Raw genomic sequence first — 16423 nt, forward strand, 5'->3', positions numbered from 1 at the left:
AAATGATATTAGCAACTTTGGTAGAGACCATTCTTATGATAGTTTGGCAAAGAGTGTAGCTTCTTTCTGCCCCTATCCTAAGAATTTGCTTGAAGATAAATTGGAAACTAATGGACTCATTTCTTTGGTGGAGGAGATTTCAAGACAGATTAATATTGGCTCTGTCACATGGTGAAGAACACCATCAGAAACAGAAAGCTGGTAAAGATGTAATAGATCAGGAGGGCCATGTCCCAGCCCCAGCAAGCAGCAGAACTTGGCAGCTTCAGCCATATGGTTCTGGCTGTAGAGCCAAGGATAGAAGAAAGAGGCTATAGATTTTCCTTCCTCAACTAAGGAAAGCCATTGAAGCCAGGCAGGTGTCAGGGGTACCCCTGCATGCAGGCCTAGAGAGGGCATTACAGGAAGCTGGGATGGTAAAGCCTGAATTGCCTTGGAGACCCCAAAATGTTGGATATGCCAGAGCTGTGGGATATCTACTAAGATTGGTTGCTAACAGGGGGTGGAACCATCCCAAGGGAAAGAAGTATGTTGCAGTCAACAAAGCTGAAAGGATCTGGAGATCTGAGGAGTGCTTTGACATTAGACATGGAGATGCAGAGTTTGGAGTTTGGTCTTGCTTTTATCCAGTATTTCTTCATTATGTTATCTTTACTCCCTTTTGGAATTGTAATGTGCATCCCATGCTATTGTATGTTGGAAGGATGTGATCTGCTTTTTCACTTTGACTTTATAGGCAATTACAGTTAAGAAATTGTGTAAGGGCGTGGTGGCGTACTCCTTTAATCCCAGCACTCAGGAGGCAGAGGCAGGCAGATTTCTGAGTTACAGGCCAGCCTGGTCTACAAAGTGAGTTCCAGGATAGTCAGGGCTATACAGAGAAACCCTGTCTCGAAACAAAACAAAACAAAACAAAACAAAACAAAACAAAACAAAACAAAACAAAACAAAACAAAACAAAACAGATTGTTAGCCGGGCGTGGTGGCACACTCCTTTAATCCCAGCACTCAGGAGGCAGAGGCAGGCAGATTTCTGAGTTAGAGGCCAGCCTGGTCTACAAAGTGAGTTTCAAGATAGTCAGAGCTATACAGAGAAACCCTGTCTCGAAAAACAAAAACAAAACAAAACAAAAAACAGAAAGAAAGAAAGAAAGAAAGAAAGAAAGAAAGAAAGAAAGAAAGAAAGAAAGAAAGAAAAGGAAGGAAGGAAGGAAGGAAGGAAGGAAGGAAGGAAGGAAGAAAGAAAGAAAGAAAGAAAGAAAGAAAGAAAGAAAGAAAGAAAGAAAGAAAGAAAGAAAGAAAGAAAGAAAAAAAGAAAAAAGAAAGAAAGAAATTGTGTAAGTCTCAGAAGAGACTTCGAGCTTTGGACAGTTTTTAAAATTATCTATCTATCTATCTATCTATCTATCTATCTATCTATCTATCTATCTATCTATCTATTTGTGAGTACACTGTAGCTGCCTTCAGACACACCAGAAGAGGGCATCAGATCCCATTCCTGATGGTTGTGAGCCACCATATGGTTGCTGGGAATTGAACTCAGGGCCTCTGGGAGAACATCCAGTGCTTTTAACCACTGAATCATCTCTCCAGCGCTCAAACTTTGGACTTTTAAACAAGTTTAAGACTGTTATAGACTATGGGGACTTTTGAAGTTGGACTAACTGCATAACTAAGACAACTGGAATGTCTTCAGGGCAAGACCCCACCCAGCTAACCTTCTAAACTTGTGAATACAAAAAGCCTAAGGAATTTTCTGCCCCTAAGAAACAACAAAAGAAAGATGTTTGCAAACATAATTCAAGAGGTCCAGGGTCTACCTCAAGCTAGTAGTCAAATTTGGTAGTATAGTCCACATGGTTCTGGCATTAAATGATACATGAGTGTGATGATTTGTATATGCTTGGCCCAGGGAGTGGCACTATTAGAAGGTGTGGCCCTGTTGGAGTAGGTGTGTCACTGTGGGTATGGGCTTTAAGACCCTCATCCGAGCAGCCTAGAAGCCAGTATTCTGCTAGCAGCCTTCAGATGAAGATGTAGAACTCTCAGCTCCTCCTGCACCATGTCTGCCGAGACACTGCCATGCTCCCTTCTTGTTGATACTGGACTGAACCTCTGAACCTGTAAGCCAGCCTCAATTAAATGTTGTCCCTATAAGAGTTGCCTTGGTCATGGTGTCTGTTCACAAGCAGTAAAACCCTAGCTAAGACGCACGAGTAAAGGGGTTGCAGAATCTTTCCCTGTAGTTAAGCTGCTGAGGTCACTGTGTAACAGGGGAGTCCCTGCATGGAGGTCCTGAAAGGCCATTACATGAAGCGGTGAAAGTCAAGCTTGGAATGCATTGGAAATCCCAAGGTGTTAGAGGTGACAAACCCATGGGATATCTGTCAAGTAGAGTTACACACAGTGAGTGGAGCAAGGCAGAGACAGTGATGCATGTTGCAGATAGCAAAGCTGGAAGTACAGAGCCTTCTAAGCCTTTTAACATCAGGAGGGAGCTAGATGATTTGAAGTTTGCCCTGTTGAGTTTAGACCTGCTATGATCCAGTATTTCCTCACCATATTCAAATGACACCCTCCCCTCTTCTGCAATGGTCAAGTATATTCTGTGCTGTTGTAGGTTGAAAGTATGCAATTCACTTTTTGATCTTACAACTAGGATATTTGCCTTGAGTCTCAGAAGAGATTTTGAACTTTGAACTTTTAAACAGTGTTGAGATGATGAAGGGCTTTTGAAGTTGGACTAAATGCATTTTGAAGTATGATATGACCAGGAGGCATTGTGGGCGAAATGTGGTGGTTCAAATAAGAGTGGCTCCCATAGGCTCATATGTCTAATTAATGTCTAATTACTTGGTTTCCAGTCGGTGGAATTGATTGGGAAGGATTAAGAGGTGTGGTCTTGTCAGAAGTATGTCACCGAGGGCAGAGTTTAAAAAAATAGTTCTCAACCTGTGGGTCATGACCCCTTTGGGAGTCAAATGACCCTTTCACAAGGGATGCATTTCAGATATCCTACACATCATGCATTTGCATTATAGTTCGTAACAGTAGAAAAATTAGAGTTATGAAGTAGCAATGGAATAATTTTATGTTTGGGGGTCACCATAATATGAGGAACTGCTGTATTAAAGGATCTTTGTATTAGAAAGGTTGATAACCACTGCTTTAGGGTTTCAAAAGCTGTGTGAGCTCTCTGTCTCCTACTTGTTGATCAAGAGGTGAACTCTCAGCTGTTCCTGCCTCCATGCCTTTGTGCCACCATCATGGACTCTAGCCTTCTGAAACCATAAGCTCAATTAAACTCTTATTTTATGTTACCTTGATCACACTGTTTGTCACAGCAATAGAAAAGTAACTAAGATGAGAGCTAGGCTAGGGTCACTATGCACAGCCTTGTAAAGACATGGTTGCGTTATTTCTAGTCTTAGCTGCTGCCACTTATATCCAGATCTCTTTGTAGGAAATCTCTTGAGTTTGGTTGGAACTTTCATGGAGTTTCATTTATCTTGCTGTAATGAACTTTAACATACTGTATCCAGTTTTTTCTTTTTGTTTTATGGAGATTTTATCTTCAATATGCTCCACATATTGATTCAACTTGAAAACTGTTTCATGCATTCTAGAGCTTCCCAGCCTTATTATTGGACAACATGACAGACACCGGCTCTCCTTCTGGTCTGTTCTTTGTCATTCTTGGAAATCTTGTGAGTAGGGATGGAAAGCCTAGTGTCTCTGCTCTCTCTCTCTCTCTCTCTCACTCTCTCTCTCTCTCTCTCTCCCTCCCTCCCTTCCTCTCTCTCCCTCTCTCTCTCTCCCAGAATTCGCTTCTTCTGTGCTGCATTTCTCTGCAGTGTGTTGAGCTAATACTCCATCCCACAAACCCCTTGGGTTCTTTCTCATACCCCTGTGCTTGTTATGGATGGAGTTTCTGATCTTTATATCTCTAAGTATGTTAGACGTACACACAGAGACACACAGGGTGTGGGGGGGGGGGAGGTAATGATAGAGACTCTGAAGATTCACAAGTTCTCTTTCTCATGCAAGGGGATGGCTTTAGCATCTCTACACATTTGCTGGCCCTAGATGTACTTGGTCCACCCAGTAATCCTCTTCTTATTCAGGTAAAACATCTATTTCTGTCAAATTGTTGAATATTTGTATTTTTATATGTATTTAGCCCAGAAAAGGGCAAGCCAAAGCTTAGGTTTAGCACAGGAAAGGAGTTTTAGCTTATTCTCTAAAGAAACATAATCAGTAGGAGGGAGAGATATGGACTAATGAATAGTTAACTAGGTAGACAAATAGACAGATGATAGGTAACTAGGTAGATGGATGATTAACTGACAGATGATAGAATAGAAAAGTAGAGAGAGAAAGAGAGAGAGATGATTGACAGAAAATTACTTTACTAATACTAAGATCAAGTACTTGACAAAAGCAGCTTACAGAAGGACAGGTTTACTTTGGTTCATAGTTTCACAGTTTGGAGTCAGTCCACTACAGCAGGGAAGGCATGGCCAGGAAGGAGGTGGAAGCAGCTGCTCATAGTGCATCATCCACAGTTGGGAAGCAGAGAGAGATGAATGCTGGAGCCCAGCTTATGGTCTCCTTTCTATCAGCCCAGGAGTCTAGCCCAGGATGGGTCTCCCTATCTCAACCTAATCTAGGAAATGCCTCAAGACTTTCCCTGAAGCTCATGTCCATGGTGACTGTAGATCTTGTTGGGTTACAAACAAGATTGACTATACAGGTTGGTAATTAGGTAGCCCAGTGGCTGGATAGAAGGATGTTTATTCTAGGAACTGATTCACATAGAAGTACAAAAATCCACCTCCACCTCCATTATGTGCCAGTTGGGAACCAAGGATGGTCCGGAATTCACCCTGAGGTACTGTCACCCTGAAGTGCTGACATCTAGGGGAAGAAGATAGGCATGCCAGCCCAGAGTGTGAGGTACCTTTCCCTGTCTCCCCAGCTGGTATATGATGCCTCCTGCACTAGGGAGGGTGAGTCTTACTCAGTCACTGTTATAACGCCAATGACTTCCAGAAACTTCTCTCAGACACATGAGACATGACGCCTCACCAGATACTTGGCCATCCCTTAGCCCAGCCTACTTGCCCTCTAACCTCACACATCACAGGGCCACTTCAGTATGCAGAGTCCCCTGTCTTGGGCTAAGACTCTCCTCTTTTTAAGTTTTTATTTAGACTCATTTGAATTTTCATTTTTAGTTCTATTTATTTTATTTTATATGTGTGGGTGTTTTGCCTGCATGCATGTATGTGCATCGTGTTCATGTCTGGTACCCAGAGAGGCCAGAAGAGAGTGTTAGATCTCCTAGAACTGGAGTTACAGACAGTTGTGAGCTGCCATGTGGGTCCAGGTCCTCTGGAAGAGCAGAGAGTTCTTAATTGCAGATCTATCTTTCTAGTCCGTTATTTAAGATTTTCTACTTAGTTATTTTGTGTAGAGCCATGCAAACAGTGTGCCTTGCCAGGTGTCCATCCCTGGAAGGCTGTCATCCACAATATATCTGCTCACTGAATCCTGAAGGAAGACAAGTTCCTCTGGAAAGGCGATGGGCAATCTGTCTCTGTGCTGCTCATATTTTTTAAAAAAGCTATTTGCTTGCATATATTTATCTTCCATTTAAACACCTACAGAAGCTTCTTGACTGTAATTAATTTTCTCTCTATTGAGGGGGATGTAAGCATGCCCAAATTAATTCATGATGAATGTATCTGTTTACCACAGTGGTCCCTCCCATTTCAGCTTCTTATGTTAGCCAAAAGCAAACACCCACAGAAGAAAAGTTGCTGAAGGCAGCCATCACTGAGAGCCCCTGTGGCTCTTGGTGTCACATTAATCTCCTGTATGAAACCGGGCATTGCCAATGTTGTCTTTTCTTCCTCTTAAAGGAAACTCAAGTCACACCAAAGCTCAGCAGATAGGGTTCAAAGTAAGAAGAGCACACGTCCAGAACACAGCAGGCCCATTCCCAGTGTCTTAGTTAGGGTTTTACTGCTGTGAACAGACACCATGACCAAGGCAACTCTTATAATGGACAACATTTAATTGGGGCTAACTTACAGATTCAGAGGTTCAGTCCATTATTATCAAGGTGGGAGCATGGCAGCATGCAGGCAGGCATGGTGCAGGCAGAGCTGAGAGTTTCTACATCTTGTTCTGAGGGCAAACAGAAGACTGGCAGCTTCCAGGGTGAAGGTCTTAAAGCTCATGCCCACAGTGGCACACCTACTCCAACAAAGCCACACCTCCTAATAGTGCCGCTCCCTGGGCCAAGCATATGCCATCATACTCAGCATCTGTGTTATTACCATGTATTAGTAATAAGCCACTGAAAGATCATTTGATCTTTATGAGTCCCATCCCACACTCATCTTGACAACTTGTGCCTACCAGCTCTTGGACTTCATGCTGTGCGTATAAATCTCCACTCTAGAACTTCTCCCAGAGATCTCTTCACACATATGACTCTCCAGCTCTTACAATCTAACTTGCTACAGGTTGGAAAGTTTGGAAAGCTCACTGGTACTGGAGACAGAGGTTCTCATGTACACCAAGGTCTGAGAGCAAGTTGGTTCTGCTTTCCCATGATCCTCTGTGAGTCATTCCTTCCCACCTAGGGACAGTACCTATCATAAGAACAACCTAAGCAGGAGGGGACTTTCAAAGATGCTCCTATCCCTGGCTTGCAGAGCATGCCCAGATGGCAGAGGGATGGGTGCTTTGAGCTCATCCCTTCATTCTGTCTCTACTTGTTCTTCTTAGAAGGACCTTGGGTCTTCATGTGTCCTTTGTGGATCAAGCTGTGTGTGCTGCCCTCCAAGACCACACCTGATGGCTGTTTTCCTCTTGCTCATCTTTGCTTCAGTTGCGCCACTGAAGATCCTGCTTGGTTCCAACAAGAACCTGGGCCTCCTTTACAGATCACACCACTGGCTAGATCAGCCCAAGATGTTCCTGGGCTGTCTGAGGCCTCCAGCACCAGCTAATCTCCTGAAAGATGGAGGCTGGGTTGGCACACCTTGGCATCAGAGTAGCAGATGGACTGGGACTGTTCAGGGCTCATTGTGTCCAGTTACAGTTCCTTTTTCCTTGGGGCCAGTGGTTCTGACGCTCGTCTTCTGGGGAAGCCTGGAAGTGCTTCAACAGATATTTCTGTTTATGTTTTCAAAGAGTGAACTGCATTCAGAGAAAAGTATGAGATAAACAATCGCCCAGGTAGTACAAGCCACTGAGAGACAGAGAGGAGAACCGCTCAAGGGCATTGCTCCACAGAAGCTAGGTATCACCTGATGTGCAGGCTAATTCCACCCTACCTGTATGGATGCCACATGCTAAGGTCCCTTTGTGTCCACCACCCCCCCCCCGGCCACTCCCCAAGCTTCTCCACACTCTCTCCCTGCCCCCTCCATATCCTTTCCACGTGCCCTCCATGTGCCTGCTTCTCTCTTCCATCCCACTTCATGAGTTCAGATACTCCCCCCATCCTTCCCCATGCATGTGGATAGAGTGAGGCACAGGGAGGTGAAGAACTGGTCATAGGCTACCCAGCTCAGTAGCTTAAATCTAGGTGGCCTCCCACAGCACGATCCCATCCGCCCTACCCTTCTGCTTGGCCTTTTTGGCCATCAGAGGGACGGAGACAGTGCCTCCATCAGGGGCACCGAGTCCCAGGCAGGCAGGAGAGTGTGGCTCCTCAGTGTCCTCCCAGACTATGGTTGTGTGATACTGGCAGCAGAGGTCGCAGCCCTGGTGTCCAGCCCCTTTCCAGACACGGGTGTGTTTTATGGCTTAATTAAACAGAGAGGAGCATAATTGACGTGCAGCCCGCTGGGCGCTGCCGCTTCCTGGCTCTTCCCCCGTGACTCAGATGCCGAGTGTGGGCTAATAGATTCGCAACGCTGATCGCTGCTCCAGACCCACTTAGCGAAGCTCTGGGAAGCTCTCACCGCCCTGGGATTGAATTGAATTGCTTTTCATTTCTAACCACGACCCATAAATCCCTCACACATCAGCCCCCGCAGAGAAGCCTCCAGGCTCAGGTCTCTCTGCCCGCCCCAGCAGTTAGCGGGACGGCTGCCTTGTAGAAGAACCACGCTGGCGCAGGGTCAGCTGCACGTTCACGGCCTGGACAAGCATCAGCATAAGGTCAGCCAGACTGGAAACTAAAGAACCGGCCCACGGTCCTTGTGGCAGCCGTGGCTTATGCTTCCCTGGGTCACTTTGGACTGAGGTATCTTTCCCACTGAGGGGGGGGGGGGGGGAGAAAACGAAAAAAAAAACAAAACAAAAACCAACCAGCCAAACAACAAAACTGAAGCAATACTCACTCCACACCAGGGGCAGTGGAGCAACTGGGACTAAAGGCGACCAAAGGTGACTAAAGGTGAAGTACTTCCAGCATGACAGACATGCTCTAGGGACTAGGACCTTGTTTGTGAGACTGTAACACGTTCCTGCCCACTGAGAGGTGGTTTACCAATGGAGAGATGCAGACGAGGCGGCGGGATAGCACCGCCAAGACAAAGAAAAGCCCAGCAAGTACAAGCTCAGGCTGTTTGACAGGGGAGGGGCTGAAGCCTAAAGGACCAGTGAGAGCCGGAAGGCCAGAGACAAGACACACAGGGTCAAGGCTCAGATCAGTACTGCTAGAAAGAGACCCGAGGGACCAGCCAAGATCAGATGGAGAGGAAGGGACAGGTTTCTTTGCCACTCCCAAAGGCTAATGGGAGCACACTGTGTATGCCTTTTTACAGAACCACCCAGTGCACTTCCTCAGGCCTCACCCCAGCCCTGCCTGTCTCTCCATGCCACTCACCATCAACATCCTCCTCCTTTGTCCTTCCTCTCTCCAAGGCCATGCTTTCCAGCAAACCCATACCTCCTACACCCCAGCTCTAAACTAGGATTTAGAAGAACCTTGTCCCCTCCTGCAAACATCTCAGCAAGCGGCCATCAGACTTCAATTCTCCGTCATCTCCTACAGAAAAGCAGAAAGCACACATTTCCCTCTTTGATTCTCATGCCCTAGCTGCCCTGCTTCTTGTAGCCCCAGAACCCTCTCTCTTCGTGCATCGTCCTGGGGTGACATCAGTGTGGCCAATGGGGTCCATGCTAATGGGATCCAGGCTCTGTGCTTTGGCGTTGAGGGGCCAGGACTTCAGGAATGTGTCATGTCCTCTCTGGACCACAGCTGCCACTCCTTGGGCTGCATGGCTGACAAGCAGCTGGGACTCCAAAGGACTCTGTGATGCGGGACAGTCAGCTCCGAGGTGAGGACCCAACATGGGCAGTCCTGGGTGTGGTCATTCCTAACTACCTGACGTTCCTTCCAAGTCTGCTTTGTCAACACTGACGTGTCACATGGTCCTGGCTAGACAAGAGACCCTGGTTTCATGCTTCTCTGGCTCAGCTCTGTGATGGCCACCTATATTCTGTGGCCCCATCTTTGCTGTCTAAGGGAGATATCAGCAGGCTTCATCTTGCCCTGTGGCCAGCCATGCTGGCCACACGCTAGAGTCTCCTTGGCAGAGTGCCTGGTGTTCCTGCCTGTGGAGGTTGATCTCATCCCTAGGCAGTAACCATGGAAACAGGGCTAGGAGCAGCTATAGCTTATGTGAAGATGAGGTCTCTCAGTGCTCTTCACCTGAGCTGCCACTGACTCCCCAGCCCTGCAAATTACCCCTTCTAGTGTCCTCGAAAGAACGATGACATCCACCCTCTCTTGGGGAGGTATTCTGACCCATCCCCAATACCTACCAATTTGCAGCCTCTGTTACCCACATGGGGGTACTTTAAAAATTCTAAAGTGAATGTGTTTGCACTTGTTAGCCCATTGACAAGTCGCACCTTGCTTGCTCCTCGGAGAGGGCCAGGGATTTTCCCACAGTTCACGGAAAATTTGAATTCAAGCCCTTGTCTCCTCTCTCCATCTCTGTAGGTCCAGGGCATTGTGGGGAAGGTAGAGAGAGACATCATTAGCCTGAAAGGTGGTAAGAGAGGTGATACCTGAAGCTAGGATGGTCAGATGTGGGGCACAGGCTTCTGTAGCTGGGACTAAAGTTATGTGTGCTCACACAAAGAGCCGAGGCTGCAGGGAAAGACTCAGCCTGCTGGATGTGGAGAGTGAATCACTCGTGGTCAAGAGTTAAGTACAGAAAGCACTTGCTCCGTGATGCTGAGCTCACTAGAGATCAATTTGGGGAAGGGGAAGGGACAGGACTAGGAATGGCTACCTTGCACTGTAGACTCAATTACCCGAGGCACAGTTGGTGTCAGTGTCCATATTTGGAAGCACAAATGCCCATCTCAAAACTGAAAAGACAGAGATGATGGAAAGGTAAGGCTGTAAAAATAGAGCTTCCTGACTGCATGCTATTTTTTTCAAGTGTGTGTGTGTGTGTGTGTGTGTGTGTGTGTGTGTGAACCAGAGGCTGGTGTAGGATGTTTTCCTCCACTTTATTTACTAAGACAGAGCCTCTCACTGAACCCAGAGCTTGCTGGTTTAGTTAGTCTAGCTAGCAGCTTGCCCAGGGCATCCTCTATCTCTGCCACTGGAGCCTAGGGTTATGGCAGCTTCCAAGAAACACCCAGCATAGATGTGGGTTCTGGGGACTCAGGTTTCAGTCCTTATACTTCCATAGGAAGCACTTTGCCCACTAAGCCATCTTTCCAGAGTCCATATGCAAATTAAAAGAATATAAAAACTGAAAACTAGCAGGACAATACACAGATTTGCATCAGGAAAGACAAGGGTCACCAGTGGGTCATGAAGCATTTTCCAAACCAAAGCTCCTGTAGGGTCTTAGGGCCTAGTGAACGTGCCCTGCCCTCACCCTTCATCCGGAGCTGGGGGTCAAGTGCCGAATGCCATGTCAGTTTTATATTGAGTGACCTCATGGTGTGAAGAATTGAGTGGGTGTCAGCTCTGTTGCTGTGCAGGGACCCTGGGTGCCCCAGGATCAGCACAGAGTCCTCATCGTCCTGTGGATGCCCGACCTGCCAGCACATGTCCAGAGTGGGGGAGGAAATCATGAAACTCCCAGCTCCAGTAATTCCACCCCTGGGAATTCTCTCTGAGCAAGCAAGGCAAAAAGGACGCAGGGAGAAAAAGCCTCAGGCGAGAATATACGGGTGGAAGCACTTTTTAGCATTGATTACGGAAAATGTCAACTCCACACAAAAGTAGAGAGACAGGAATAACGAATGTGTGCCAGCCGCAGCTTGGAGGCAGCATCCACAGCCGGTGTGCCTCCACCCCCAACACTCCCGTACACACGATCCGTGTGGCAAGTGAGCCTCATACGTCATCGGACCATTTTATCATAAATATTTCAATTTGTGTCTCTGGCAGATAAGGAGTTTAAGACATCTAATCTCAGTATCATCACGCTCAACAGAATTAATAATTCTTTAATATCGTTTAATTCTCAGCCTGTGTGCGAATTCCCAGATGTCTCCAGTGATCTCTTTGGAGTTAGTTCAGCAGCGGCAGCAACCGTCGGAATGCAAACAAGGATTTGCGGTTGTTGCTGCTGCATTTCTTTTAGACCTCTTCTTCCAGATCAGCTTTCTTTCCCTTCTTCCCTTTCCCCTCATGGAAACATTTTAAAATAATGTCCTCAAAATGGAAAACAATCTCACATGTCCAATGCCAAGGACCACTTAGGCAGCGTATGGTCCCTTGGCCTGGGGAGCCCCAGCGTCCTGCTGTCCCTGGCTAAATATAACCACAAGCAGCTGGCCGTGGGCTGCCTGGAACGGCTCTGGCCTGGCCTGGCTGCCCGCCACCCGAGGTGCCTGGCCTGCTGGCTTGGCTGTGCCCTCGGCTGCCCTCCTTGGGATCTGGCAAGCCACTCATGGCATGTCAGACCTGGCCCTGAAACTCCAGCCAGGCAGCTGTGCCCAGCAGCTGGAGCAGAGCCCACCAAGCTCCCCTGATGACAGCACTCAAGTGTTAAATCATCAGCCAGGAGACCATTGAGCTCTACGTGGGGGGAGAGAAAGATCACTTGGAACTGTACATGGCTCTATGTGGGGGTAGAGAAAGATGATGCAGGACTGTACACAGCTCTACGTGGGGGGTAGGGAAAGATCACCCAGGACTGCCCACACTGGCACCTAAGAGCATATGTGTGGGAGTATCATAGGAGAAACAGAAATGTCCATCAAGCAAACAATAAGACAGATTCCTGAGAGAAAGCCAGTAGTCACTGTAAGGAGCTAGGAGAAAGTTGAGCACGTGTGATTTTTTTTTTTTCCTGGATTGCTTTCAGATGTAGCTATGGCTAAAGCAAACCTCTTCATCCCTTGTTTATCCATCATCCATTCTAGCTGGATCCACCTGTTGGAGAAAAGGAGTGGCTACTGTTTGTTATTCACTGGGTTGCTATAGGAACACTCTCCTTCCAGAAGAAATGGGGAGGTACCAGCAGGAGGGGAGGTGTGGACTGTCACTGCTACCCCAGCGTGGGCTTCCTCTGCCTTTCTTCCTCTAACCACAGGAGGTGGCTGGCTGGCAAGGAAGGAGGTTGACAAGCACCCTCGGGTGTCTTCAAAACTGTGAGCATTTCACGATATGCTGTCATTATTATTCAGGTGTGGTGAGAGCCACAGGTCAGAGGACTGCCACTGAAGGAAAGATGGCCGTGCCCCACTTTTCCTTCACAGCATTAGGGCCACAAAAGAAGGACAGGGCTGCACCAGGTAGGTAGGGGGTGGGGCATGTGGATATGCAGGGCTGTGGCACCTGCAGAAAGGACAGGGAGGGGATGAGCAGGGATGGGCAAGGGGCTAGTAGAACAGGGGCCATCTCTGCCTGATGATTTCGGACACTGGGTTATTCAGGTGGTGGGAATCCAGGAACCCAGTGGAGGAAGTGCTGGGTGTAAGAGTGTAGATGAGGTGGTCTATGTAGGAAAGCTGTGGCCCTGTGTGTTGTTTCTAAACTCTGGCTACACTGAAGAGAGCCTTCTTCTCTCTGGCGATAGTAAAGCTCCTGGTATCAAAGAATATGACTAAGAAAGAACGCTCTCCTTATCTCAGTCCATCTGTCTAATCAGCAATTGCTAAGGCACAGCTTCCACATGGAAACCTGTTCCTTCCATTGCCTCCGGCTTTCACCCAATAAATACCCTAATCCCCCTTGAATGACGCTGTTCCTTGTCTTCACACACCCCCACTCATCCACCCTACCTGACCTCTGCCCAGAAAAGACCTCTTTTCCAAAAATTGTTGACACATAGTCTCTTGCTCCTCATGATTTCTGCAGGGTGGCTGACCCATGCTGCACATAGCCCCAAACGAGGTTGATTGCTTCCTTTGTGTGATTAGAACTCAAAGAGCAAGAAATGATGGTAAAGATCCATAGAGATGGGGAGAACTAAGAAAAGGGGGGGGGAAGGGTTTTCTGCCTTCGACGAGGGGCAAGGGTTGTGTGAGTACAGGAGAGAGCAGAGCCCATTGGCATTAGGTTGTTTCCATAGCAGCAAGAGTTAAGGCACTCCAATGAAAGATGGGGAAAGTGAGCATGAAGGGTAGTCAGGAGCTCACAAGTCCTCCAATGGTAAGAAATTTAGCGGTTTTATGTGGGCATAGTATACATTATTTTTTTTTTTTTTTTAGTTTTAGTGAATCATATGAGTGTCTTAGTTACCCTTCTACTGCTGTGATAAGACACCATGACCATGGCAACTTATAGAAGGAGCGTTTATTAGGTGTTGGCTTATAGTTTTAAAGGATGAGTCCATGGTAGGGCACATAGGAGCAAGCAGGCAGATGTGAGATGTGGCACTGGAGTAGCTGACACATCTCCAAAAAGCCACACCTCCCAATCCCTTTCAAACAGTTCCACCAACTGGGAACCAAGCATTCAAGTACATGAATCTATAGGAGACATTCTCATACAAAACAAAACAAAACAAAACAACCCACATACGAGTTAGGGTTGTAAAGACTCGTTTTTATATCTATGGAGCCTCTGCTCTGAGCCTGGCACCTCACTCACCCTGAGAAACTCGGGGTATAAAACTAATAGAGAAGCATGCTCCGAGGGATAAGCCAACAGCCACAGAGCTAGGGAGGGGCGGGCTGAAGCTTGGCCTGAAATCCTGCATGTCCCAGAATTCCCAGATAATAAGGAGATATCTTACACAACAAGTGGGCCAGCAGCCCCCACCCAGGAGCTGGATCCCATCTGTCTGGTCCCCATTACTCTTCAGGCCATGAGTAGTATGTGGGTGTGTAAGGGCAGGTCTAGCCATCTGAACCTTGTTGTGTGAATGGCCAGCCTGGTCCTAATGGCCTGTGTGCTGACCCCACCCAACCTGCAGTGAGCTCCCTCCCCTCATCTCCTCCCACACCTGCCATCAGCCTGGAAATGATTGCTGTAATTACAGCCTTGTCTTCCCAAGGTCTTGTTTGCAGAAGACCATTCTCTCCAGGGAACAGGGAATAGCTACAGTACCCTCCCTTCTTATGCTCCAAGGCCACCAGGAGGTGCACTGCCGGGCTTGGGAAAGGTTCTCGGGAAGGTAAAGGGCACGTTTGAAAGTTCAAAACATGCAGAGGGTCAGAAACTGCAGGGTTAGCTAGTGACTGATGCCCCTGGAGACTGCAATATCAGCATTTTCAGCACGGCTGGGTGGACAGCTCCACACCTCTCCCCTCCCCCATCCCCAGGCTGCGCCCTGCTCCCAGCCTGGGCTGAGGCTGGCTCAAGAGAAGGAGCTAGATACTCCATCAAGACCAATCCAAGATAGAGACTACCCCAGCCAGGGTACAATCTATCCCCTGGTGATCCCGGATCTGTCCACCTGTCACAAAGCAGAATTTCCCTCAGGATAGAGACCTGCCCTCATATTTTCTTTAGCCAGCTGCTGCAGCCTCTCTACATCCCACCCAGCCCCTCCCCCTCCCCCAGTTCAGTCTTCCCTTTTAAGGCATTAAGTACAGAGATATTAAAAGGGATTGTTCGGGCCGGTTAATTAGCTTGGAAGAGGCCTCTGCAGTGGCCTGGGTCACAGACGTCCACCTCTCTTTATTAGCTGAATTGATGGAGACAGCAGGGCCCAGATGGGAATAAATTGAATCCGATGGAGAAGAGGCTTTTGCACGCGCTATTAACAGGAAAAAAGAGTGGGCCTCACACCTCACTCCCCTCTACACTCTCCTACCACCGCACGCTTGCAGATGTCTACTCAGGGGCGTTCCTCCGAATGAACATCAGGTCCTAAGAGATTCCCAGGGACCCATGCCACAGGGCAGCAGGAAACATCAGCCCAAGGGACGAGGAGTGCCTCAATCAGCCAGTGCTCAGGGTCCGACTCCAGTTAAGGCACCAGACAACCTGAAGTCCAGGGACACAGCACCTGTTCCCTGAGCACACCATCAGTTCCTTTGTGTCTTCTCAGCATCATGCTCTGGAAAACTCTGTCCCCACAATTGGGGCTCTCAGGTGGCAAAAGACTTGTCCATGTTGCAGAGCCAGGAAGGGCCAAGCAAGACACTTACCAGCAGCCACTGTCCATGCTGTGGGCTATAGGTGATGGATTGCCCCTCATGCAGCAGCCTGTTGGGTGGTCACTGCTGCCATACAAGCTGCAAGAAGAAAACGGCTCACAGTAGCTCTGAAACTTGACTGGAATCCTCAGCAGGTGAGGCAGCTAGCAGGACACAATATCTGAGTCCATCATTTTAGCTCCGGACAAGGCCTGAACTGGTCGGAGTGAGCCAGAATTAGTCTAGGATGGAGCTCAGCATAGTAAGTCACACCCACAGATGGCAGGCACTCACCCCAACTCTTCTGCAGCCACATTCACTCCTTTCGGGTTCCTGTCTCAGTACTGCCTCCTGGTCACTCAATTCTATATCCTCTTCAGAGGTACCCTTGAGGTCGAATCCCTGTTGACTCAATCCTCATCTCCCTTGGGGACAGTCTTGTTCACAGACCATTGGCCTCTGGCTGCAGGAGACCCTGATTGACTGTAAGCCAGCCTGTGTGGCAGGGACCCTTGTCACAATCTAAATACTGAACACATTATAGACCTTCATGTTCCTTTGAAAAGGAGAACCTACTTGTCACTACTCACTGGGTCACTAGGTGGGACCCTGAGGAGCAAAGGTGTGCTCCCCGAAGGAAATGGTGTCCCCGAGGCCACAGCTACCAGCTGCCACCCAGAATCTGCCTTCTTCCTTCTCAGCCCTGGGGACAGAATGCAGGAACTGTCAGTTAAGAGAGTGGGAGATAGCCAGCATAACTTCCCAGACCCTGGAAAGGTACAATGCATTCTGGAAATCTCTGACCCACAGCAGAGGATCCAGAAGTGCTAAGAGCCCCACCTCCCCCTAGCATCCATTGTACCTCTGTTCTTATCTCCATCCCTGAGCCTCT

At 48.0% G+C, this 16423-nt stretch overlaps 1 annotated feature.

The window, feature by feature from the left end:
* Positions 13479-16053: an enhancer, noted in NCBI's record as "VISTA enhancer mm1516". NCBI's record gives its function as "enhancer in: midbrain (mesencephalon)[5/11] | facial mesenchyme[8/11]" and the evidence as "EXISTENCE:transgenic organism evidence [ECO:0001131][PMID:17130149]".

This window comes from Mus musculus, chromosome 6 (genome assembly GCF_000001635.26).
Source record: "Mus musculus strain C57BL/6J chromosome 6, GRCm38.p6 C57BL/6J".
Lineage (NCBI taxonomy): Eukaryota > Metazoa > Chordata > Mammalia > Rodentia > Muridae > Mus > Mus musculus.